Source organism: Ictidomys tridecemlineatus, chromosome X (assembly GCF_052094955.1).
Source record: "Ictidomys tridecemlineatus isolate mIctTri1 chromosome X, mIctTri1.hap1, whole genome shotgun sequence".
NCBI classification, from domain to species: Eukaryota; Metazoa; Chordata; class Mammalia; order Rodentia; family Sciuridae; genus Ictidomys; species Ictidomys tridecemlineatus.
Window position 1 is genome coordinate 43,554,398 of NC_135493.1, and position 23,967 is coordinate 43,578,364.

Below are 23,967 nucleotides of genomic sequence, written 5' to 3' on the forward strand. Positions count from 1 at the left end.
AAACAAGTGATACCGAGGAGAGAAACAGTTATTAAATGTCAGGAGTTAGGAAACCAAGAAGCCAAATCAGGTATCCCATAGTCAAGGTCTGAAACCCAATAGGTTCAGTCAGGATGACAGTAGCCAAGTGTAGAAGTAAAACATTGTTCTCTCCTTTCCTATTGGAATGGCATTTACCCAACTGTTTCCTTTACATTTTATATTTTCTGTGTAATTATATTTAATGAGTCTCTTCGAATATTAAGTGGCATGACAGCAAAATGATGCTAGTGAAAACAGATATTTTGCTATTATAATCATGGTGGGCAGGGCTGTTTGTGTTACAGATCTTTTAGCTCCACAGCCGGTAACACCTGCTGTTGTCATATGGTGGTGTTATCATTCAGCAGCAGACCTCTAGTGAGTCCTTCTAGGGTTCTTGTCACATGAACTTTGAAGAATGAAATCCATGAAAATTAAGATTTATTTGAGTGAGTAGAAAAGAAACAACTCAAGCTGTTCATGGTGGCACATGCCTATAATCCCAGTGGCTAGGGAAGCTGAGGCAGGAGGATCTTGAGTTCAATGCCAGCCTCAGCAACTAATCAAGGCCCTGAGGTCCTAAGCAACTTAGTGAGACCCTGTTTCTAAATAAAACATAAAAAGGGCTGCGGATGTATCCTGGTGGTTAAGTGCCCTGGGTACATCCCTGGTACAAAAAAAAAAAAAAAAAGATAAAACACAGCTCTTGCAGAGTGAGAAGGGTTCAGATAGAGGCTTGCTGCTCAAGTGCACTAATTTAGGGACTTATAGCTACTTGGTAGGGGTGTTGCTCAGTGTTTATGCTAATCAGATATAGAAAGAATGCTGGACTGAGATTGTAGCTCAGTGATAGGGCACTTACCTAGCACTTGTGAGGCACTGAGTTCCATCCTCAGCACCATAAATAAATAAATAAATAAAATTAAATAAAGGTATTGTGTCCCTCTACAAATAAATAAATTTAAAAAAAAAGAATGCTAAGACTATTGGTCTTAACTGGTATGGTGATTAGGTATCTGGAAGGTGACTTGTTTGTTGGTGGGACCAATAACATTCTGATTGGTTCTATCCTTTTTGCTGTTGAGTTTGAAATTCTGTGTAGTTTCTACTCAGGTCTGTGTGCCTTCTCTTTTCCTGCCCCTCTGGATCAAAGGGTTTTGTTGGTTGGCTGTTTGGAATGTTTTTACAGAGCAGTCCATTTCTATACAGTAATGTGTGCTTTCATCTACTTAGAGAAGCCTTTTAGGGACCCATTGTCCTAATGGCCTTCCTAGATCTTACTGTCTGAATATTCTACCTATTCACTAGCAAGATTGATTTTGAATAAATATAGTTAATATTTTTAGCCATTTTTTCCCTTCAAAAAAATCTTAAAAGACACTGTACTTTAAACATCTTAGCAGAGACAAATACAATCCAAATTATCTACTAAGACAAAAATGTGTTAATAATTTTAAAAATACCTTTACTTTTGTCCTACCAACAAATTAAAATTAGCTAACTTCTCAAACATTTAAAGTCATGTGAACTGAGACCTTTGTATTTATGTCCTTTAAAAGTTTATGAGCAGCTGGGTATGGTGGTGCACATCTGTAATCCCAGGAGGCTAAAGCAAGAGGATCACAATTTCAAAGCCAGCCTATGCAATTTAGCAAGGCCCTAAACAGTTTAGTGAGAACTTGTCTGTAAATAAAATATAAAAAGTGCTCAGGATGTAGCTCAGTGGTTGAATGCTCCTGTGTTCAATTCCTAATACTTAAAAAAATAATAAAAATTTATGAATATTTATTTATTAGCTAATTTGATACCATGAGCATACAACACAATATACACATATACACAAACATAGATAAAAATGGAAAACGAAGATTTTATAGTTTTCATTTAGATTCATTATTTGCCAGTTTCTTAAAACTAATCTTTTGATATAATTACTATAATCCTAAGAAATCCTTAGTCTAAATCTGTAATTCCAGATTTAGATTTAACTTAGTTGAAACAAAGCAAAAAATATAAATCTCAGAGACACAAAACAGTCTAAACATCACTGAAAGGGGTAGAGGCAAAGGTCTGTTAAAATAAAAAGGTTTAAAAATGAGACTTGCTATTCAGGCTTAAGTTAAAAACCTCTACCAATATTTTAAGAGCTAAGCAGTAGAGGGAGAAACTCTTACAAATGGAAATTTCTTTTGTAAAGGGTTGGAAAAATCATATTTTAGTTGATAAGTCATTCTGTCATAGGAGAGTAGGGAGTGGGGAACCGAAGCTATAAACATTGGTTCTTGTGTTCTGACAAAAGAAAATTTAAAGTCAGATACTGAAAGTCATGCAAGAGAATTTTATTACAAGTAAAGGTAAAGTGGAATCAAAGTTGGAGTAGGGTGAAAAGTAGATTAGGGCTTAAGCAGAGAGCACTCTTGAGAGAATGGGCCATTTCTGTTCAGAGAGCAATAAAGGAAACAATGTTGTCTCCATATTTATTACTGTCTGGTGTTTACCAGGAGAACCAAGGTTCTCCTTCATGTCTGGTGGTGGAGTTTTTGGCCATAATTTGTTCTCTCTAGAACTGTCATGGTGGCCATCCCATTGAGGAGGGGGAGGCTTCATCTACAAGTCAATCCTATGTTAATGTGGGGACTGGACTCAGTGGCCAAACAGATGTTACCTTAGTGGTCCTGAGTTACTAAAGAAACATCACTTCTAGGATATATGGAGGCACCTATGGCCACAACTCCTAGCTTTACCCTGACCTCAGTGGACCCTGTAAAAGAGTTAGTTCCATTAATCCTTTATTCTTGATGCATTTCCCCAATTAGATTCTTTTGTTTCTATTTGCTTATTGTCAAGGTCAATGTTTTGCTACAGGTTATCTGCTACAAGTTTTTACTCAACTGTCTTGGCAGTAACTTAAAACTTTAAAAAATAACTTTTGGCCTTGCTATATACTAAAGTGCTCATTACTTACTTACCACTACCTAACAATTCTGGTCTGACTTGGTTTTCAGTCAGAGTTAGCCCTTCAAAGAGTAGGGCATAAGGCACTTTCTATGCCCACCCACACTGGTAAAGCCTCTTTTGAGTTTCCAAAACTTTTTCTTCCTGCTTTAGTTTATCACAGGTTTTAGTCGTTTTAGAAAGAGCTTGCTTTAAATTTTAAAACATTTCCCATTGTATCAGAATTTAAAACAGCTGGTCAGAAATTTATGTATATTTTTTCCATTTGTCTTACCTGAGGACTCCAGATCAGCACACAAGAAAACCTATTTGGAAATATTAAATAGTCCACATTAAGTAATTGCAACTGGAGACACCATAATCATCAAACATAAAACTAGTTGGAGTGCTAGATAGGGTTTTTCTCTAAACACTATCTCCTCCCTTGAATAGTGGCCTTGCTTCTTCTTGTATTTTGGACTAAAAGGGACAAGGTTGCAATCAATGATCAGAAGAAAGAGGCAAAAAAGCAAAAAGGCAGATTTACACAATGGGATTGCAGAAGAAAAGACCAAATGCTAGCAAATAGTGTTCTAACAAAGATTCTGAAACAAAGGATATCCAAATTAACCAGCTCAAAATAAAGACGAACCATCAACTGAACAATAAAATTCTAGTAGGGATTGTCAATACCAGCTATCAGATTTTTTTTTTTTGCTTTAATTCAGTCACCATGAATATAGACTAATAGCAGACTAACAAAAGAACACATGACACAGTTATATTAAACTAGAATACACCTTCAGGTACATATATAACATCTTTTTCTTAGTTATAAGTTTATAGCTATAAATAGACAAGCCAAAATTGTTCTAGGGAGCACCTATACAAAATTAGTGCTTTCCATTCTTACACAAATAACAAAATAGATTTCCTCAAACCACCCGGTTTTCTCTGTGTATCTTATGACTCTTCTTTGCTAATTGGCAGCACAAAGTTACAGAATCTGAACTTCCTTGTCACAGAAATGGGCAGAAGCCCAAATTGGTTCAAAAGAACCCAACTTGGCTCAAAAGAGCCCCAAACAACAAGGAAAAGTAAGGGCAAGGCACTGCCAGGGAGAACTTGCCATAGGTCAGACTTTGGGGTCCATAGAGTCCCAAAAGTTTATTTCTCTGTTTCACTAAATGATGGTAAAAAGCAGCTGATGCTGTCCCAAGGTGAAAATAAAGGGAGAGACCCTGAAAGGAATTTAATTTTGGCAGCTGCATGGCCCCCCTCTTTTTCTGCTCTCTTCATTTCAGGATTGGCCAGCTGTGAATGGCAAAGGCCCAAACAGTGATACCACCGTTACCATGACGTCCTTGCTTCCCTGAATGCTGAAGTGTAACACCCTGAATGCTGAAGAATAACACCAGAGGCAAGTGTAGAGTGGAAAGTAAAAGGCTTTATTAAAGGATACCAGAGGAAGAAGGAGACCTAAAAGGCCAAATCTGTGCTAAGGGGCTTCTCCCTTTTATATCTAAGATCTTTTGTTCTTCTACATTCCTGTCCTTTATTTTTTGCTTATCTCCCTCTACCCTGCATGTGGTGGGGGTTGCAGGTGGAAAAGCCAAACAGTGAAAGACTGGTGGGCCAATGGGGTGGGGGAGGAGTGATCTGGGCAGGAAGGGCCTAGGGTGATTTGATTAGCATCTCCCTGTCTTGCTGGGAGCTGTTTCATTTACAGTTCTTTGGGATGGGGGGGGGGGCTTGGAAACATTAACATTTTAGTCTCCTTGGTGCTGTTCTTGTTTCCCCCAGCTCAGCTCTACCCCATTTTCTTTGTTAGATTAGACCAGATTTACCTAACTACACTAACTACCTATCTTTAAATCTGGCTTCAACAGCAAGTTTTCTCCTAGCACAGCTGGCCAAAGCTGTTAGTGGAGTCCTAGGACACAGGCCTGATTTCAGGGATCCAACAAATTGGGTCTGCTCACTTGCCCTAAAAGCCAAATAGGGAAGGGATAGGTGAAAACCTGAAAGAAAATTTAATCTGCGTAGCTACCCACAGGATTTTCATCATTACCCTTTCTGTTTGGTTTTTGTGGTGAGTGGCTGGACCTGATTTGTTGAATCCCTAGAGTCAGGCCTCGGGCCTTAGACTCATGTAACATTTTTATGACCTCTTAGCTGTCTGTTTTTGGTGAAATTTGACAAGCGACTCTGCTATTTTCGTAGGAGTGTTTTCCATTCTTTTATCTGAGTTGTTCCACATTGGATGGGATATGACGGGATAGTTTGAGTCAACATTAAGAAAACCTCTTTTTGAGCCAGGTGTGGTGGTGTATGCCTGTTATCCCAACAATTTAGGAGGCTGAGGCAGAAAGACCACAAGTTCAAGGTTAGCCTCAGCAACTTATACCCTATGCAACCTAGTGAGACCTTATCTCAAAATAAAATAAGTCAAAAGATCTAGGGGTGCAGTTTAGTGATTAAGTGCCCCTGGGTTCAATCCCCATTACAAAAAAAAAAATCATCTTTTGAGCCAATTTTAAGCAACAGGTTTTTTGTAAAGATTAGCTCTTAGGCCAGAAAAGTACAAATTACTAATAAGAGCAAAGCGGTCCAGCCTGTATAATAGATTTGAACTAATAAAGACAGTCTCTTTCATTCCATCATCTTAAAGAAAAGCAACTTGTCTGTAAAAAGTAATCCTGTCAGATAGGAATGAGGGGATAAAGGCAGAGATGAGGAGTCTCAAAGGAAGCACCCATGAAACACTGAAATGCAGGAAGTGTCCATAAACAGTTTTAACTCCTGAGTAACCCATCCAATGTCCTTGGCTCATACCCTTGATGCATGCCCTTATCTGCAAAAAGTAACAGGGCAGTGTACAAGTGGGGGAAACTGCTTAGCCCTACCCTGCCTATACTTCTAGTCCAGCCCCTAACAATCATCCTTTTATAAATGTAACACCCCACAACAACAGGTTGCTATTTCTCCCTCTGGAGATGACCCACATTCTCCCTTGAATGTCACCATTACCTTTTCTATTTGGTTTTTGTGGTGAGTGGCTGGACCTGATTTGCTGAATCCCCAGAGTCAGGCCTCAGGCCTTAGACTCTGGTAACATTTTTATGACCTCCCAGCTATCTATGTTTTTGGTGGGATTTGACAAAAAGCTGTTATTTTTTTCTCTCTGCTTTGCTTTTTACTCTCAAAATAGCCCACATTCTCCTTGAATGTGCCTCTGCTTTCCTAAATAAACCTCAGTCTATGTTCCTTTTTTCCTTTTTTTTTTTAGTTGTAGTTGGACACAATACCTTTATTTATTTATTTTTATGTGGTGCTGAGGATAGAACCCAGGGCCTTGCACGTGCTAGACGAGCACTCTACCGCTGAGCCACAATCCCAGCCCCTTAAGTCTGTTTCTGACTGGCACGTGCTGAAATTTTTTTCCATCATATATGCCAAGAGGCTTGCTGGTCCTGAATACAGTTCCTCTTGTGTGTGAATTCCTAGTGTTAGGGAACAGACAGATGTGAATGGCGGGAACACAAGATTAAGAGAATAACTCTATAAAGTGGACCCACTGTGCGGATACCTACATACTTTCTTTGCCAAAAAGCAATTTGCCTGTAGCCCTGCCTGGCTAACTGGACAGGATATGTCACATTCTTACCAAACTACCTGTTATTTGCAAGGAAATGCAAGCAGGAAATAACATTGATAAGAGGAACCCAAGTTACTTTGAAGGGAGACACTTTTGTGACCCTTTTCACAGACCAGATCCTGGAACATAGGGATAATTTCTCCTGACCATAAAACCTATAAAATGATTAAGAATTCAGTTAGAACCACTTAGCCAGGCCAAGGGTAACTTCAGTTTTCATAGCAATAGATACTGATGTCACCTGCTGTCAGTCAAGAGATGAACCTGGGTGGGACTCTCTGGAAACTTCTTTGGGGTCCCCAATAAAACTTGAATACAGGGACTGGGATTGTGGCTCAGTGGTAGAGCGCTTGCCGAGCACAGGCGGGACCTGAGTTCAATCCTCAGCACCATATAAAAATAAAGGCATTGTGTTGTGTCCATCTACACCTAAAAAATAAATATTAAAAAAAAATTCTCTCTCCTCTCTCTTTCTTCTTTCTCTCTCTTAAAACAACAACAACAACAACAACAAAAAAAAAAACAAAACTTGAATACAGGAGAGGCACATTGTCCCTTTCCTCTCTGAGAGGACCTACTGTCTTCCTTGAGAGTGTGCCCTTTCCCTTTTCCTGTCCTTTCAATAAACTCATTCCTGTTACTCAGAGTGACATGTCTGAAATCTTTATGACATGATCACAAGATTCAGGGTTTAAAGGGTGAGTTTTCACGCTGTCTCAGTTTCTTGGAAGTCCTCAGCTATGTAACAGTAAAACAACAACATGATCAACAGTATTTTATTTAGTTATTCATTAATTAGTTCTAATTAGTTATACATGACAGTAGGAAGCTCTTCGATTCATTGTATACAAATGGAGCAGAATTTTGCATTTCTCTGGTTGTATATGGAGTAGAGTCACACCATTTGTGCAGTCATACATGTACCTTGGGAAATGATGTCCATCTCATTCCACCATCTTTCCTAACCCCTTGTCTCCTCCCCCCTCCCCTTTGCCCCATCCACAGTTCCTGCACTCATCCCCTGCCCTTCCCCATTAAGGATTAGCATCCACTTATCCAAAAAAGCATTTGGCCCCTGGTTTTTGGGGATTGGTTTATTTTGCTTAGCATGATATTCTCCAACTTCATCCATTTACCTGCAAATGCCATAATTTTATTCTCTTTTAATGCTAAGCAATATTCCATTATGTATATGTACCACAGTTTCTTTATCCATTCATCTATTGAAGGGCATCTAGGTTGGTTCCACAGTTTAGCTATTGTGAATTGTGCTGCTATAAATATTGATGTCACTGTAGTATGCTGATTTTAAGTCCTTTGGGTACAAACCTAGGAGTGGGATAGCTCAGTAAAATGGTGGTTCCATTCCAAGTTTTCTAGGAATCTCCATACTACTTTCAGATTGGTTGCACCAATTTGCAGTCCCACCAGCAATGTGTGCCTTTCCTCCTATATCCTCACCAACATTTATTGTTGCTTGTATTCTTGATAACAACAGCATTATATTTAATTGGCAGATTTTAAAGCTTTAGAGTTACAGACTAAAAGCAATTTTAGAACAAATGAAGATTTGAGTAAATCTTAACTCTTGTAGGACTTACTCAGTAGAAAACAAATTCTTTCTCTGTTTTTTTCTTTTCTTTTCTTTTCTTTTTTTTGGTAATGGAGATTGAACCCAGGGGCCCTTACTAAGCCACATCCCCAGCCCTTTTAATATTTTATTTAAAGACAGGGTCTTGATGAGTTACTTAGGGCCTCACCGAGTTGCTGAGGCTGGCTTTGAACTTGCAGTCCTCCTGCCTCTTGAGCCACTGAGATTACAGGCGTGCATCACTGTGCCCAGCTTCCAAATTCTCTTGATAAGACAAACTGTTTTTTTTTTAAAAAAACATTTTTTAGTTGTAGACAGGCACAATATCTTTATTTTATTTATTTATTTTTATATGGTGCTGAGGATTGAACCCAGGGCCTCACACATGCCAGGCAAGCGCTCTATCACTAAGCCACTACTACAGTCCCCCCATTTAGCATTTTTTAAGAACACAGTGAAGCACCTTGCTGATTACAGAACAATAAAACCTAGGCAGGAGCTGTGGTTGTGGCTCAGTTGTAGAGCGCTCACCTAGCACATGTGAGGTGCTGGGTTGGATCCTCAGCACCTCATAAAAATAAATAAATAAAGTTATTGTGTCCAACTACAACCAAAATAATAATAAAAAAAACCAGCCAGTTTGTGCAGAAAACATGAAACCATAAAGGAAAATTACTGGAGTTGTTTTATAAGCAACATTGAATAGATAAAGTAGATAGTAAAAGAGAGGCAGGCAGGCAGGGTATTGGGCCCCATAACAGCTTCTCTAAACGTGTAGGCTAATCCATGAAATTAACCTATAGAAACATTGCAAGCATTCCAGTTGACCCATTTGTCTCAGAGTAGTGTGAAAAGACAAGTGGGATGGACCAGAATGAAGGTTATAGACTCAAGGCCTAAAAGGGCACAACTAATTAAAGGGTCATAAGCTGAACCAATAGGCATGGCACCTTTCTAATACCTGATAAGTATAGCTGCTGACCAGTAGCCTTGGCATTTTTCTAATAACTCCTGGACTAGTAAACTTAAGTGGCAACCTGCTTTCTAGTCCCTTCTTGCCCAGCAAGAGCTCTGTTTGTTTTCTTCATACTTGAACAAATGCAACTCTTTCACTCTCACTCTCTGTTATCCCTGGGTTTCATTCTTCAAATTCTCAGGACAAGAACCTGGAAAGAAGTCACTAGTGGGTGGATAAGGTCTGCTGCAGCACTAAGTGGGCATTTGCCTGCTATGGAGATATACAACACAGGTCCCACTCGCTTCCAAAGAATCCAGTCCTGGTGACTGAGACCAGCTGCTAATGCTGGAGGGCATGCCCAGTTGTGAGGAGCTGCTGCTGCTGGGAGGGCTGTAACTTCACCAGCAACTACAGAAGCAGAGGTGGAGAACCCAGTTTCAATATCATATCCTGTATATCATGTATTTTTTTAACAAGGTAGTTGTGAAAATAATTTTAAAACAGACACAAGTTTTTTAACAAGTTTAGATTACTGAATGAAGGTGTAGACAGACTAATAGTTAATTTCTGAAAGTACTATTAGGAGTTATGAAATTAAAACAAAATCTCCCTAATTTTAGCTCATTATAAAATGTTAGGGTCTTGTTAAGTTGCTGAGGCTGGCCTTGAATTTGAGATCCTCCTGCCTCAGACTCCCTAGTCACTGGGATTATAGGAGTGTACCACCATGTCTGGCAGGTCACTTGTGTATTTTTAAATCTATTGAACAATTAATATTTTAAACAAACCTTGAATATCATATATAGATATAAACATCATACACTAATTAAAAAAATGGAGGGCTGGGGTTGTGGCTCAGTGGTAGAGTACTTGCCTAGCATGTGTGAGGCACTGGGTTTAATTCTCAGCACCTCATATAAGTAAAATAAAGGTTCATCAACAACTAAAAATTTTTTAAATAAAAAAAGTAGATGGAATATTTTTCAGGTATGAAAAGCCTAAGAGTTTTCATCTCTGGATTGAGGTTTCCCTGTAAAAACAAAATAATTTGAAATGTCACATTTTAGAAAATTTAAATTTATTTATTTTTTGGTACTGGGGATGAGCCCAGTGTGCTTAACCACTGAGCCACATCTCATCCCTTTTATATTTATTTAGAGATAGGGTCTCCCTGAGTTGCATGGGGCCTTGCTAAGTTGCTGAGGTCAGCTTTGAATCCTTCTGCCTTAACCTCCCCAGCCACTGCGATTACAGGTGTGTGCTGCCACTCCCAGCTTAATTTATTCATTTTAATAGTTAGCTTTACTTACAGAAATCAAGCATAGTTAACGTTTAAATTATTCTTTGCCAAAAATATCCTCAAAGGTTGCTATATATAGAAAACAATGGACATTATATCTCAGTATCTAGAGACCAATATATTAATTGGTTAGCAGGCCAGAAAAATTAGTTACTAGATTTTAAAGACATTTTTATTATGAACAAATTTAAATAATTTATTATAGATTTAAAGTCATGTGAATCAAAAGGCACTTGGACTAATTTTTTTATAAGTCAATTTAGTACCATGTAAGCAGACTATATATAAGCATATAAACATAGGTGTATACAAGAAAAAATTAAAACCTAGAATTAACGTTTGCTAGTTTTATAAGCCAGACATTCCATGCTAGTTTTATAAGCCAGAAATTTGCATTTCCAAAGTTGAAACTAGGAAGATTAGCAAACTTGAACGGGGAATTTGTTTGCCAAAGATAGAAATATTTTAGAGAAAATTAAAAGCCCTAATCAGACAAAACAAAATATATATAATTTAGCCAGATGCAATGGTGCATGACTGTAATTCCAGTGACAAGGCTGAGGCAGGAGGATCACAAGTTTAAGGCCAGTTTGGGCAACTTAGTGATATACTGTCTCAAAGTAAAAGACAAAGAGGGATGAACTGTGGATGTAGCTCAGTGGTAGAACACCCTGAGTTTAACCTCCAGTATTCCCCCTCCAAAATATATAGGCAAATAGGTTTTATATTCAAATCTATCTTTGAAGAAAAATGGAAGAAACTTCATTCCATCTCTAAAATCCCTGACAATTAGCAGAATTTTTAAAGGAGAGGAGGCAAGGGAATGAGTGACAAAAGGACTGGAATTATACATATATAGATGCAGGTAGGCCTGAATGGGTAATCTTCCCATCTTTGGGCTTGTCGGTTTGGGGGGTAGTGGTCACAGTCCCTCCAACCTCCCCTCTTAGCATGAGGAATGTGTTCCCAATTTGGGTGAGGAGTGGCATCCAAATTTTATCTATTGCAATAATTAGAGCTGAAGGTGTAGCTCAGTGGTATCGTGCGATGCATAGCATGCATGGGGCCTTGGACTTAATCCCCAGTATCAATAAATTTAAAAACTATTTTATAGTGAGTGGAAAAGGGGATGTTTTAATTCTGTTTGCATGCTTGATTTTTTGTTTCTGCCCTCAATTCATTTTGTTTACCATTGTGTCTCCTGTGCTACAGTGTCTATCCTAAGTGTGGCATTTAGAGAATAAATTTGTTGGGTGAGTAAATGAATGAATGCTCACAGGTAAACAATTCTAACAGAGAGGGGCTATAATGGAGTTTGAGCATAAGGGACTTTGTAGGACATGAGGGACATTACGATTAACTTTGAGCAGTTCATAGAACATTTCACTGAGTGAAGCTGTTTCCTTTCAGAATTTTCTCTTTTTTTAATATTTTAATTTTTTTAGTTTTAGGTGAACACAGTATCTTTATTTTTATTTTTATATGGTGCTGAGAATCGATTCTAGTGCCTCATGCATGCCAGGCGAGTGCGCTATCACTTGAGCCACATCCCCAGCCCCAGTTCCAGAACTTTCTAAGTGTATTCAAAGCCATCAGAGGGCTCTGCATCTGGGAACAAAATAAAATGATGCTAGATAGCCACCAGATGGCGATATTGCAGAGAGATTTGCGCAGCAGAGGAAATGGCCAGCCCTATTCCAGCTAAGAGCCCATATTTACTTCTAAATGAGTTTTTGTGTCCTGTCCACAAAAGTAAAAGCTGTGATTTCTTTTCTTTTGTTTTGCTAGTTTTGAAACACTTCAATTCCTGCCCAAGGCTGCTCTGGGAGACATCTGGTGTTCTAGTTGGTCAGTCATTACCAGCCAGAGAAGAGAAATGATGCCGAGTATTTTTCCAGTCCTTCAGATGCTGGAATTCTAATTCCTACTCCACTGATCTGCTGTCTCCCATGTAATGCCCTTATGTGGATGGATTTAAAGAGGTGAGGAGAGAAGCAAACTTGTAAACACACATGTGCGTGCGTGCGTGTGTGTGTGTGTGTGTGTGTGTGTGTGTGTGTGCACGTGTGTACTAATGATTGTACCCGGAGCGCTCTCTATCACTGAGTTACATTCCCCAACCCTTTTTATTATTTTATTTTGAGACAGGGTCTTGCTAAATTACTGAGGCTGGCCTTGAACTTGAAATCTTCCTGCCTCGGCCTCCTGAGTTGTTGGGGTTTCAGGTCTGTGCCACTGTACCCAGATAAAACTATTATGTTTTGAGACATCAGGCACTATAGTCAGACATTTTATATAATTATTTAATTGCCATGAAACCCTGAGAGATTAATTTTATCTTTCATTTTATACCTCAGCCTGCTTCAGCAATTAATAACAGGTATTATCAGTCCTCTTTCAGTTATACCATCATCTGACAACACATATTATTTTCAGACAGCTCCCAGACAATCTCATCATATTATTTCATTTTGAAATACTTTTTTGCTGGGCACAGTGGCACACACCAGTAATCCCAGCAGCACAGCCTGAGGCAGGAGGGTCACAAGTTTGAAGCCAGCCTCAGTAACTTAGTGAGGTCCTAAGAAACTTGGTGAGACCCTGTCTCAAATAAAAAAATAAAAAGGGCTAGAGATGTAGCTCAGTGATGAAGCATCTCTGGGTTCAATCCCCAGTACACAACAAACAAAAAACCTCCTAAAACTCAATAGCTCTAAAAGATAAACACTCTTTAACACAATGGCAATAACATTATAACACTAAAAAACCCTACAGTAATTCCTTAACATCCTCAAATATCTAGCCCTGTTAAATTTACCTGGTTTCTCATCTTTTAAAATTGCATGTATTTTATTCAAATCAGGATTCAGACAGGTTTATAAATTGCATTTATTTAATAGATGAGTTATGAGTCTTTTTATACAGAAGGAGACTGAAGATAAGAGAAGAGTATCTATTCAGAATTCAGATAAAATTCTCTTCTGAATTAAACCTAGTACTACATGTTGGGGGTCACAAAGATTAGGAAGATATAGTCCCTAAGGAACTCAGTTGTGTGCTCCTATTAATGTTCTGTGAGTATATTTATCACAGGACTTATCACTTACGATTAGTATGCGTTATATGTATCTATCATTCCAGGTGGTAAGTCCACTAAGAGGTAGGGATGATTTCATGTTCAACATTGCAGTTTTTATACTTAGCATAGATCTTGGCATATAACAGGGGATGGAGTAATTTCGTCTAACTGGGAATCAATAAAGAGTTTCCAGCCAGGCACAGTGGCACACACCTGTTATCTCAGTGGCTTGGGAGGCTGAGGAAGGAGGATCATGAGTTCAAAGCCAGCCTCAGCAATAGCGAGGTACTCAGCCACTCAGTGAGACTCTATCTCTAAGTAAAATATAAAATAGGGCTGAGGATGTGGCTCAGTGGTTCAGTGCCTCTAAGTTCAATCCCCGGTACTAAAAGAACAAACAAACAAACAAACAAAAAATAAAAACAAAAACAAAAAAACAATTTCTAGCAGGGCAGTGACAATGTAAGGTTTTCACTAGTGGTAGATAAAAGGTTGTCAGTTGATTTCAAAGCATAACGACTGGAGACAGACTATTGCAGAGTCCGGGCTAGAAAGGATGAGGGTGAGTATGGAGAGAAGATAGATTGGAGAGTTACTGAGTATGTAAATGGTCAGGATTGGGTAATTTCTTACATGCAGAGAATGAAGAGTTTCAGGCTTGGGTGATGGTGGTGTCATCAACAAATTCAGAATGAAGAGGAAAAGCAGGTTTAAGATGCGGAAGATAAGTTCAGTTTGGGACAGGCTGAGGTTAAGGTGACTGTTCAGGAAATGTCATCTATAGAGATGTTTGCAACCATCTGGGTGTGGTGGTGTACACCTGTAATTCTAGCAGTTTAGGAGGCTGAGGTAGGAGGATCCCAAGTTCAAAGCCAACCTCCGCAACTTAGTGAGTCCCTAAGCAACTCAGTGAGACCCTGTCTCAAAATAAAAATATAAAAAAAGGTTATTATTATTATTTTTTAATTTTTTTTGAGAGAGAGAGAGAGTGTGTGAATTTTAATATTTATTTTTTAGTTTTCCGCGGACACAACATCTTTGTTTATATGTGGTGCTGAGGATCGAACTCGGGCCGCACGCATGCCAGGCGAGCATACTACCGCTTGAGCCACATCCCCAGCCCCCAAAAAAGGTTATTTTAAACCAAAACTCATGAGAGAGGTCAGGAGTAAAGAACTAGGAGTCATGAGCATATAGATAGGGCTTAAAAATGGATGCCATCACTCAGGGACGGGACATGCAGCATAACAGGAAGTGGGTTTAGGATGGAACTCTGTGGAACCTTACAGGGAAATTGAAGAATGAAAGAAAAGGAATACCAAGGGGAATTGGAAGAAGACCAAGAAAGTATGGTACCACGGCAGCCAAAGGAGTTCAGGAGGTGGGCAATGGGAGTAGTTAACATTTGAGAGGCAGTTAGGGAGGTGATGGCAGAGAATAGTTGAGTATGGCTGGGGTGTGGGGCATTGTAGAAGAGTGGTAGGAGGTTAGCCCAGAAAGGTCAGTTAAGCCTTCATCCAAAAGGGCCTTGGCCACCAGGTGAAGGGGTTAAGGCTTCCTTTTGCAGGTAAATGGGAGTCATTGAGGAGATTCAAGTAGGAGTGACCTCATTAGATCGAGGTATTTTAGAAAAGTCAGGTTGAGGCAGCATGTAGAAGAAGGCCTCATTAAGGCAAAGTAGGAATGGGTTGTGGAGGAAGGGAGAGTTTCCCAAAATCTTTAGTAGATAAAATTTGCAGCCTCCCCAACCCAAAAAAATAGCTAATGCTCACTGAGCCATGTTCTAGGTAGTATTCTAAGTACATACATCGATTATCTTGCTAAATCCTTACAACCAACCTGTGAGATAGATAAGTATCATTAACGTCATTTTATGCACAATGAAACAGGAACATAGAAATAAAGAAATTTGGTGAACAGAGATAGTAAGTGGCAGAGCATAAATTCAAACTCAAGTGGCTTGACTTTTTATTTTTTTGGTACTGGGGATTGAACTCAGGGGCACTCAATCACTGAGCCACATTTCCAGCCCTATTTTGTATTTTATTTAGAGGCAGGGTCTCACTGAATTGCTTAGCTCCTCACTTTTGCTGAGGCTGGCTTTGAACTTGCAATTCTCTTGCCTCAGCCTCTCAAGCCACTGGGATTACAGGCATGTGCTGCTGCACCCAGCTAAGTGGCTTGACTCTTAACCCATACTGTTTTTTTTAAACAATTTTTTTTTTAGTTATAGATGGACACAATATCTTTATTTATTTTATGTGGTGCTGAGGATCAAACCTAGGGCTTCCCACGTGCTAGGCAAGTGCTCTACCACTGAGCTACAGCCCCAGCCCTTAACCCTCACTCTTAATGTCATTGGTCATTGTTGTGCCATGATTGGATGTGGGAAGCGTGGGGTTGTTAGTTCCGATTAGGTTGAGCTGTATGTTATCAGATAGCCAAAATAATGATGGGTTATGTATAATTGTAATTTACCAATAAAAATATGGAAATAAATATCTCAATGCAAGATAAAATAAAAGAAAGAGTATAGTATAATGCATTAAACAACAACAACAATAACAAAATAGCCACTGGCTAAACTGGATAGAAATTCATTTCTCTTTCAAAGGGTTTAATGTCCAAACTTCAGGGTATAAGATACAACTCCAATGAGCACATTCGTGTTCCAAGCAGCAAAATGCTATGTTGCAGGGGTAAGGAGAGAACAGATATTAGGTGAAAGCTAGCAGTCTTTGCTATAAGGGAGATTCCAGGATTCTGACATTTGCATAGAGGATTGCATGCAGGATGCTATGATCCCCAATTTAAGTGGAGAATACAGGAAACCTATTAGAACTTTATGTTTGTTTTCCTAGGGCCTTTGGCTTCACCTAGAAGCAAAAGCCTGTTTATTTGTATTATTTTGGTTTTTGGTGTACTGCCCTTTTCCTATCTAGCCATGCAGTTCTAGTGAGATCTTTCAATCAGTACTCTGTCTCTCTGGCAAACAGTTTGATTGATTGAGGTATGGCCATGTGATCCAGGCCAGGACAATCAGAATACTTTACTTTAATTACTTTTTTTTACTTAATTGAGGAAAAAATTGTGACATGACTGGAAAATGTGTGGCCAGAAACTGCTGATGGCCCTTTTTTTTAATTACTTTTTTTTTTAGTTGTCAATGGACTTTTATTTAATTAATTAATTTATATGTGGTGCTGAGCTCAGAACCCAGTGCCTCACACATGCGAGGTGGGTGCTCTACCACTGAGCTATAACACCAGCCCGCAGCTGATGGCCCTTTTATGGTCAGAGGGAGAAAACCTGTCTAAAAGAATGCCAAAGGCTGAATGTTTTTTCTTATAAGTGGATGCTGTTCCATAATGGGGGGGGAGGGAAGAATGGAGGACCTTTGGATTGGGAAGAGGGGAGTGAGGGGAGGGGAGGAGATACGAAGGTAGGAAAGATGGTGGAATGAGACAGACCTTATTACCCTATATACATGCACGGTTTCAAGATTCGTGTTCAAGTTCCTAGTCTTACTTGTCTTTGATGCCCATATGCCCCTATGATTATGTGAGGCTTCTAATAGATTCCCTCTTTTACCCAAGTTTAAGTAGCATTTCTGTTACTTGATATCATTGAAGTCTTGATAAAATCTGTTGTAAAAGGTAATTCTAAAATCAATGTAGATGTGTTTAGGATCCGTGTTTTGTACTGGGGGGGGGGGTGAGATTATAGTAAATAGTAACCAGGAGCAGGGAGATAGTTTATGAGACCGTTTCAGTAATCTACCTGAAGGTAATAACAATCTGAGCTAAGGCACATCAGGGGGCCAGGCTTGCCATGACCCGTTTCTTATAAGCCTTGAGCCAGCTGCCCATATCTATGGGCTGGTCATCTTTATATGGTTGCAGTGTAACTAGTCACTATTTATTATGGGCATTTTCCCTCAGTCCTTAGGCATAGTTATAATAGCTGCTTAAAAATTCTTGTTTGTTAATTCTGAAAATGTTGGTCATCTTGGGGTCACTTTTTATTGATTGCCTTTCTTCTTCAGTATGGGTAATATATTCCTGTTTCCTATATATCCATTCATTTGGACTTGTCTCCTGAACATTGTAGAGGATGCAAATCTGTATTTCATTTTTTCCCTATGAAAAGTATTGATTTTTGTTTTTGTTTTAGCAGACAGTTAATATAACTCAAACTCCATACTCAGTCTCTCTTATGGTAGGCACCAACTGAAATACCTATTCAGTTCTTTGAAACTTACATGGACTGTTTGAAGATGGCCCCACACACTTATAATTCAGAGGTTTGTCAGACTTTGAGGCATTTTATATGCATAATTTAGGGCTCTACCTATCAGGCTTGGTCCATTTTAGGATTTTACCCCCACTCTTTCCAGCTGCTGTGGAAACCCTGAGCTCTGTCCTCTGATTTTCAAGTTAGTAAGATTCAATTTCGGCCAGTCACCAGAGCACTGACTGGGGCCTACTCTGTGGCTAAAAGTCTTAAAAATGGGAAGCTCATCTAGATCTGATCCCATCTTTGAAGTGTTGATTTTCTTCCAGTTTCTGCCTACTTGTCAATATTTGCAGGTAGTTATTTTTTTAATATTTTGCTCAGGATATATACTTGCTATATCTGAAGGAAGATGAACTTGTTGAAAGCTACTTGGTCTTTTATTAGAAACCAAAACCTGTCAAGTCACTACTATTATTTAACCTGTGGCATATATGGCAGGAGCACTCTAGTGCAGTAAGAATTTGTATGTAGGCTTTGAATGTTTGATCCAGAAGATGTGACTTAATAAAGGAAGTCTTTACAATTAAGTAAGCTAGAGGTGATGACATTTTAGGATGACACGTTTGGAGGTATGAGTGGCTTGGTAATCTCCCACTTGGTCTACTGTGAACTTAAATAACGTCACCCTACACAGGTGGAATCCTACTGTCACCAACCTGAGTGCCTCTCCCATAAGGAGTTTCATTCATCAAACACCTCCTATCCTAGTATCTCTGGATCACCTCTGCTTTAAAAAAAAAGCAATATTTGAACTTAATGTAGTAAATTATACTTTCTTTGCAGTTTATAGATCAGAACAACAGGCCAAGACCACTACCCAGTCCTCTGCCAGACCTACTGTGTGGGATGCACAGGGTAGATAAATTGACAAGTGTTTTACTGGGTTGGATGGTCAGGGATTAGTGACAAAGTATAGGTAGGGAAATAAAAGAGAGGAGTTAAGGACTAGCTTCAAATTTCTGCTTTTAGCATCTAGATGAGTGGTAAATAGAGGACAGAAAAGAAAGCAAGTTTAAGGGAGAAGGTGAATCCAGCTTTGGCCATGTTTGAAGTATCTATGAGACAGTTAGGCAGAATATATATGAATCTGGAAGGCTGAAGAGACATCTGAGAGGGTGATAAATATTGAAGAATGACTGGCAGATAAGCATAGATGAAGCTACCTGTGTAAGTGATATAACTGGATAACGTATACAGAATGGGAACTGATAACGAAGCCCAGTGGTAAAGCAGGGGATACTATAAGAAATGAGTCAGTTTGAGAGACTGAGAAGCAGTCAGAAAAGGAAAGGCAAAACAGGAAATGTGGTATACAGAAGCCAGGGGAGATGAGTTTCAAGGAGGAGTTAGTGGCCAATAGAGTCCAATTCAGAGAAAAGCAAGAAAAGCAAGCACTAAAAAGCATCCATTGGATTTAGCATCTAAAAGATCTTCACCTCAGAGTTCACATTTGCAGTGGAGTGGCAGGGAGTGTGACCACATTGTAGTGGTTTGAGGAGTACATGGGGGTGGTAGATAACAGCATGTGGCTCTTATTAATCATCCTTTCCAGAAACCATTCCCTTATGTAGTCCCCTACTCTTAAATCTGGTGTGCTCTGTGAAAATGTAAGGAAGTGATGCTGCTTAAATTCCAAGGGTAGGTTGTAAGAAGCCTTGAAACTTTTGCCTTGGCCTTTTGGAGCTCTGAACAATCACATAAGAAATCTGAGCACCTTGCTAAGGAGATCAAGTAAAGAAGCCCTGAGACAACATGGAGTGAGACAGCAACACAGCTAAGCCCAATTTCCAGATATCTCCACCAGGTGGCAGGCATAGGAATGAAGGAAGCCATTTGGGGCCCTCCAGACCAACCTGCCAATCAGCTGGATACCACTGACCCCATTAGATACCTCATAGGGTAGACTTGCCAACATTCCTCACACAGTCATGAATATAATTAAATAATTATTATTTAAGCCCTAAGTTTTGGGGTGATTTTTTACACATGATGTAAAACCCGAAGATTGGGTGCTGAAGTAGTGAGACTGTTAATGCATGTTATACCTTCAATAAGGTTGGAAAGAGAATGATCTAATGGCAGCTGGAAGGTCACAAGACTGAGGGAAGATTTTGATAAAAATGTTAGAGACTTGGGAATGTGCACAGGCTGATGGGGAAGAGCTATGAGAAAGAGAAAATTGAAAATGTAGAAGAGGAAGGAGGCAGCTGATGCATGAAGTTCTCAGAAGGGAAAGGATGTGATCCATACTCTGGTAGAGGGTCTGATCTTAGAAACCAGGATAGTAGGATACTTTAGCTTCTAAATTAGAAGGTATCTTCCCTCCTCTGGATATTTAAAAATGCCAAGCTTTCAAACATATATAATTATATAAATGTTACATGTGTATATATGTGTGTATGTGTTTATATATATTTTACATGTATGTATAGGTTATATATATATTAAATATATGAAAATTTGTTGGAAAATGTTGGATCTACCAAGGATTTACTGACTTAACCCAGGCCAGAAAGTGACTGAATCTACACTCTTGAACTAAAATCTAAGTTATCTTTACTAAGGTCACATTAAAACCATACTTCCACAGAGTCAGCTGGTCTGGGCTCATTGGGCTCTCAAAATATTATAGGGTTTAAATTCCATTGCCTCTTAGATAATTACCTAGAAATTCTTTCCAAGAAAAAGAGCTGTTGACCTCATACCTCTGCCTGTTGCTGTCCCACTTTCAGCAGGGACTAAGTATTGGATTAATACCCCCAAGGAAGACTTGTGGTAGTTTGAGCTGGTGGTGGTTGACCCTCTGTACCATAAAGTCACTTTGGCTTCACCTTTCACAGTAGCAGACTTCCCCAAGGAAAAGCCCGATCAAGGCAAAGTGGAATAGTAATCCAATGCAAAAATAAACCACTTTTAAAAAACTTTCTCATTTTGGAAAAAATGCAAACATATACAAAATTAGACTAGAATAATGAACCCCTATATTCCAGCACCAATAATTAATGATTTCTGCTCATCAATAAAATGTCATACACATGCGTGCGCGCGCACACACACGTGTGTGGGTATGTGCAGTTGTAAGTTGTTTAAAGTAGTTGGTCCTTTTTATTCACAGATTTCATATTTGCAAGTTTACCTACTTGCTTATACTTATCTTTAACCCCACAATCAGTACCTGAAGTACTTTCATGGTCATTCGTGGACCTGCACAGATTGGCCAAGCACTCAATGTTCTCAGTTGAGTTTGGATAAAATGACACACTGTCTTCTTGTTTTAGCTCTTATGCTATATCTTTTTCATAGTCTATCTAATGCCACATTTTTATTCCTTTTGTTGATGAATTCACTGTTTAAAATGGCCCCTAATCATTACACTGATATGTTCTCTAGTGTTCCTAATTGCCAGAAGTGATGTGCCTTATGGAGAAAATATATGTATTAGATAAGCTTCATTTAGGCATGAGTTATAATACTGTTGGTTGTGAGTTCAATGTTAATGAATCAACAATATGGTACATCCAGAAAAAGGAAGAAGAAATTTGCCAGTTAATATGTGAGGCTTGGGGCCGGAGTTGTGGCTCACTGGTAGAGCACTTGCCTAGCATGTGTAAGGCAATGGATTCAATCCCCGGCATCACGTAAAAAATAAAGTAAATTAAAAATAAAATAAAGATATCGTTTTCATTTACAACTAAAATAAAATATGTGAGCCTTCTCTGGGAAGAGATAAGATACCATCTTTAGTGTGAGATGAAGCTGTGGAATAGATGGAAAAGCACCTAAATTAATGGGTTTATGAGATGACTGATTTTAAAAAGCAGAGTGGAGAGCACTGTTGTGTGGCTGAAAACTAAAGTCATTTATGGTCATGCTACCTGAGAGCAGGAAAAATTTAAACCCTTCTCGCCTCATGTTTTGTTGTAAAGAAATATCATATATAATTCTTTTTTAATTTTCTTTCTTTATTTATTTTTGTATTACAATTCTTAATACACCATTATTTCATAATTTATCATATCTCTGATTATATATAAGGTATGTTGACACCAAATTCAATTCTTTAAAAAATAGATAATAAATAAGATATCTTTAAACAGAAACATATATAAAACTAATTCATGTATTGATCATTTGAAAGGAATGAGACCAGAGGTTCACAGGAACTGAACCTTGGAGTTCTACTGTGAGTAGTAGTTCACTATTTGCTAATTAATTGTATAAGTTGACTTTATATAGCCTCACTACCACAAATAATAAGAATCATTTGTGTACACCCTGACATAGGTTTTATGTGTGTTTGGGAAGAATTTAATCCAAATTGCAGATATGCTAACATTTTATTTATTAATATTTTAATGTCTCTCTAACCACAGTGGTTCTCCAAAGTGTGATCTGAGTAACCCTGGAGACACCTGGGACCTTTTCAGGGTGTTTAGGAATTCGTCCTTTTTCTAACTGTATCTCCATGAATTTGGATTTTTTTCATAAAATTCAACCAAAACAACATATTACAACCTTAAATAAGAAGCAAATATGAGAATCTAGCTGTTTGTATTAATGCAGATATTAAAGTTATTTGCAAAAAATGTAAAGTGGTTCTTTTAATAAAAATTTATTTATACAAATTTGTAGTGGGTTCATTGTTATTTTTTTCTATTTTACTATTTTTTTCTTTTTGGTTCTGGGATCAAATGCAAGACCACACAAGTACTCTACCACTGAGCAACACCCCAGTCACTATTGTTATTTTCAAGGGTTAGTAAATATTTTTAAAATTTCAGTTTTTATTTCTAATAAACATTATATTTCTATCTCCTACATGAACAAAAGCTATTTAGGATGTAAAATATTAATATTTTTATCATATGCATGTAACTTTATTTTAAAAATATAAATATAAAATATAAATAAAAATATTTTGTTTATTTAGTTGTAGCTGGACAGAATACCTTCATTTTTATTTTTATGTGGTGCTGAGGATTGAACCCAGGGCCTCGTTCACACTAGGTGAGTGCTCTACTGCTGAGCCACAACTCCAGCCCAGGTCAGTATTTTAAAAAGAAACATTAGTGCACTTTCCTTCAGCATACCTATTTGCAAAACCTATCAAAAGGTGGAGGACTTTTTAAACTGCCTCACATATGCATGAATAGCAATTAACACAGTAAGAACAATTCTGGTTATGAAATGTACCAAGGTAAATTTCTGCAACTCTGGAATTTGAAATAGTTTTCTTTAAAAAATATTTTAAGGGGCTGGGTTTGTGGCTCATGGGTAGAGTGCTTGCCTAGCATGCATGAGGCACTGGGTTTGATCCTCAGCACCACATAAAAATAAATTAAAAAAAAATAAAGGTATTGTGTACATTTACAACTTTAAAAAATATTTTTAAAAATTATAGACTCACAGGAAATTGCAAAAGTAGTATATAGAGACTCATGTATCTATCATCAAGCTCTCCCTCTTAGTGATATGTTATATAGCTAGCATAATCTAAAATTCAGGAAATTGGTAATGGTACAATAATATTAACTAGAATGTGGGCTTTATTCAGTTTTCATCATTTTTACATGTGTTCATGTACAAGTGGTTCTCTGTGGTTTTATCCCATGTATACACATAGTGAGTTGGGTGATCATCAGCACTGCCAAGATGTAAAACTCTTCAGTTGCCTCCTTTGTATTTTCCATTTATATTCATATCCATCCTGCTTTACTTTTACACTTTTTCAGTGATTGATCTGTTCTCAATCTCTAAATTTTTGTAATTTTGAGAATGTTATGCAAATGAAATCCTGTACTTTGGAGATTGACTTTTTTTTTTCACTAAGTATAATGTTCTTGAGGTCCATGTGGGTTGTGATTGAAAGACTTATGGATTACCTGGTTTTGCTATTGTAAAGTTACCATGAACATTTACATACAGGTTTTTGTGTGAACACAAATTATCATTTCTCTTGGATAAATGCCCAAGAGTGACTTGTGGAGTTCTATGATAAGTATATGTTTAGTTAAGTACGTATCAGAATGAGCCTTGCTGTTGTATATTCCTAAATGAAAAATTTCCATTGCTAGGCTGGGTGTGGTGGTGCACACTTGTATTACCAGTGACTTAGGAGGCTGAGGCAAGG

At 38.2% G+C, this 23,967-nt stretch overlaps 1 protein-coding gene across 10 annotated transcripts in view; it reads left to right on the top strand.

Moving 5' to 3' along the window:
- LOC110597940 (solute carrier family 25 member 53) overlaps window positions 1-23,967 on the top strand; it is a 67,379-nt gene that overhangs the window by 11,634 nt on the left and 31,778 nt on the right. For 4 of the 10 annotated variants that reach the window (XR_013431712.1, XM_078034451.1, XM_078034450.1 and 1 more), the window contains 2 exons: window positions 4,260-4,375; window positions 12,251-12,444. The gene's annotated coding sequence lies outside the window, so the exon portion shown is untranslated. Of the gene's footprint in view, window positions 1-4,259; window positions 4,376-4,654; window positions 11,716-12,250; window positions 12,445-14,558; window positions 22,463-22,767; window positions 23,251-23,967 lie in introns of those variants that run through there. The other 6 variants (XM_078034453.1, XM_078034454.1, XR_013431714.1 and 3 more) reach the window with 5 other exon arrangements.